Consider the following 3408-nt stretch of genomic DNA (forward strand, 5'->3'; position numbering starts at 1 on the left):
CACTAATTGTAAGTTTGTATCTTTAAACAACATCTTCCCAGTCCACCCCCTTCCTACCCCCCCCCCCCCCCCACTTGCCACAGTAACCACCATTCTACTGTCTGTTTTTATGAGTTTGACTTTTTTAGATTCGGCATACAAGTGGTGTCATACAGTATTTGTCTTTCTCTGTCTGATATCTCACTTAGCATAATGCCCTCAAGATTCATCCATGCTGGCATAAATGGCAGGATATTCTTCTTTCTCATGGCTGTATAATATATCATTGAAAAATTGGAATCTTTTTTATCCATTCATCCATGGACATTTAGGTTGAATCTGTATCTTGGCTATTGTGAATTATGCTGCAATAAACATGGGAGTGCAGATGTCTTTTTTTGGTTTCATTTCCTTTGGATATATACCCAGAGGTGGGATTGCTGGGTCATATGGCAGTTCTACTTTTAATTTCTTGAGGAACCGCCATACTGTTTTCCATAGTGGCTGAATGAATTTACATTACCACCAACTGTGTGCCAGGGGTCCCATTTCTCCACATCCTCAACAATACTTATTATCTCTTGTCTTTTTGATGGTAGCCATTCTAATGAGATGATAGCTCATTGTGGTTTTGATTTGCATTTCTTTGGTGCTTAGTGATGTTGAGTATCTTTTCATGTGCCTATTGGCCATTTATATGTCTTCTTTGGAAAAATGTGTTTAGTTAGTCTGCCTTTTTTTTTTTTTTTTTTTTTAATCACGCTGGGCTCTGATGCTACCCCTGTGTCCCCAGCAGCCAATGCCCCAGAGGCTGACATGTGCACTAGCACTGGGGAGCCTCAGAGCTGGTTTTTCATGGGGAGCATGGGCAGCCAGGGGTAGGAGCTGGGCATCCCTGCCTTGGGCTGGTGCCCTTGCCACCAGGGCCCATCCATGTCCCTGGGTGCTTGCCTCCCACCAAGCTGCATGCCTGCTGCCCTGGCCTCCTAGCCTTCATCCTGCCCTGGCCCTCTTTGACTCTGCCTATTTTTTAATCAATTGTTCTTTTGTTAATGAGTTATGTGACTAATCCTTTATCTAATATATGGTTTGCAAATATTTTCTCCCATTCGGTAGGTTGCCTTTTCATTTTATTGATTGTTTCTTTTGCTGTGCAGAGCTTTTTAGTTTGATGTGGTCCCACTTGCTTATTTTCTTTTGTCGCATGTCATATCCAAAAAATCATTGCTAAAACTATGTCAAGGAGCTTCTTCCTTATGTTTTTTTCTAGGAGTTTTATGGTATCAGGTCTTTTGTTTAAGTCTTTAATTTATTTTGAGTTAATTTTTGTGAGGGTTTGTGATAGGGGTCCAATACCATTTTTCTGCATGTGGTTATCAGCTTTCCCAGCACCACTTGTTGAGACTGTCTTTTTTCCCATTGACTGTTCTTGGCTTCCTTATCAAATGTTAGTTGACTGTATACATGGGAGTTTATTTCTGAGCTCTTTATTCTATTCTATAGGTCTATGTGTCTGTTTTTATGCTAGTTTTAATTATACTGTTTTGATTACCATAGCTTTGTAGTATAGTTTGAAATTAGGAAATGTGTTACTTCTGGTTTATTCTTCTTTCTCAGGATTGCTTTGGCTAGGATTGTTTTCTTTTTTCTTCCTGTGAAAAGCACTATTAAAATTTTGATAGGGAATGCATTGAATCTATAGATGGCTTTGGGTATAATGGACTTATTAACAACTAATTCTTTATATCCATGAACATGGAATATCTTTCCATTTGTTAGTGTCTTCTTCAATTTCTTTCATCCAAGTTTTGTAGCTTTCATTGTACAATCTTTCAATTCTTTGGTTAAATTTATTTCTAAATGTTCTATTGTTTTTGATGCGATTGTGAATGGAATAGTTTTCTTTATTTTTTTTCAGATGTTTCATTGTTAGTGTATAGGAATGCAACTGATTTCTGTGTGTTAATTTTATGTCCTGCAACTTCCCTGAATATGTTGATTAGTTCCAACAATGTTTTGGTTGAATCTTAGGACTTTCTCTATACTAGATCATATCATCTGCAAATAATGATAATTTTATTTCTTCCTTTCTGATTTGGATGCCTTTTATTTCTTTGTCTTGCCTAATTGCTCTGGCTAGGATTTCCAGTACTATGTTGAATAAAAATGGTGAGAGGAGGCACCATTGTCTTGTTCCTGATCTTAGAGGAAAAGCTTTCAACCTTTCACTATTGAGTATGATGTTAGCTGTGGAATTGTATAATCCATATATGTTTCAGAATCAGTTTATCATTTTCCACCTGCAAAATCCTTTAGATGACTCTCTTTTAAAGAGGTTTCCTGGAAGTTCCAACCAATGACTTATTACATCTCATTGGCTAGAACTATGTTACATGACCAATCCTAGCTACAAGAGTGACTGAAAAGTGTAGTATTTTAAGCTGGACATATCACACTCTGAACAAAATTGAGATTTTCTTAGGATGAAAAAAGGAGAATGGACATTGTGTAGGCAACTAGCAAGTTCTAAGTTGCTAATTCTTCCAAAACTAATGGGGATAAGGGAAGAAGAGATGAAGTGATACCCTCCCTGTTTATGAAATGAGCAGAATTCCAGGGCTTTTGCTATCACAGCTGGAATCACATTGGTGCAGTGCAGCAGAATTGATGATTCCTATTATTCTCTTGTCTGCTAGGATTGGGCTGAACAAGAATGAAGGTCCCAGAAACTCCCTCTGGTAAGACGATAGAGTTGCCCATGGTGGTTTCCATTGATAGTTAATAGGCCAAGAAGATTTCCTGCCATGCTGTCACTTTTGGTTTGATGGAGCTGGGACGGACCCAGAAAAGGTTCCATGGCATTCCAGCCCAATTCATCCACTGATAAAGGAAAATTATTAGTGTTGGAACAAAAGATTATAAAAATACTTGAAGAAATCAACCTTTATCCACATTGTCAGATACAACTTCATAAAACCAAACCTTTGAGATATTGGACTATCTTGCTTATATTTTTAGTAGGATGATTTTTAGTATTCCTTATCAACCCTAATTCACCCTTCCCACCCCACCTTTTAAGGTTGTTTGAAATTAGTGAACTTAGGAGCAAGGATTAGTATGCAGGGTAATCTGTGCCCTGAAAGAAAGAAAATGTGAGGTCATCTGTTCTCTACTTTGCTGGTTTTATCTATTCCCTCTAGACTGTAACTCAATCAACAGAGAGTAAGGAGCCCATATTTGTATACCAAGATGCAGCCTTCCCATCTTTATTGAAAGGACCAAGAATGAAAAAGTAAGCTGTGTTAGTCTGGTTTCTCTGGGAAGTAGACACTAAGATGGGATTAAATGTGCAAGGATTTTATTAGGGGGAATGCCCATGTGAGAAAAAATGGAGAGGGAGTTAGGCAGAGTCATTAGACTATGATGCAA

This window comes from Phoca vitulina, unplaced genomic scaffold (genome assembly GCF_004348235.1).
Source record: "Phoca vitulina isolate PV1807 unplaced genomic scaffold, GSC_HSeal_1.0 scaffold5, whole genome shotgun sequence".
NCBI classification, from domain to species: Eukaryota; Metazoa; Chordata; class Mammalia; order Carnivora; family Phocidae; genus Phoca; species Phoca vitulina.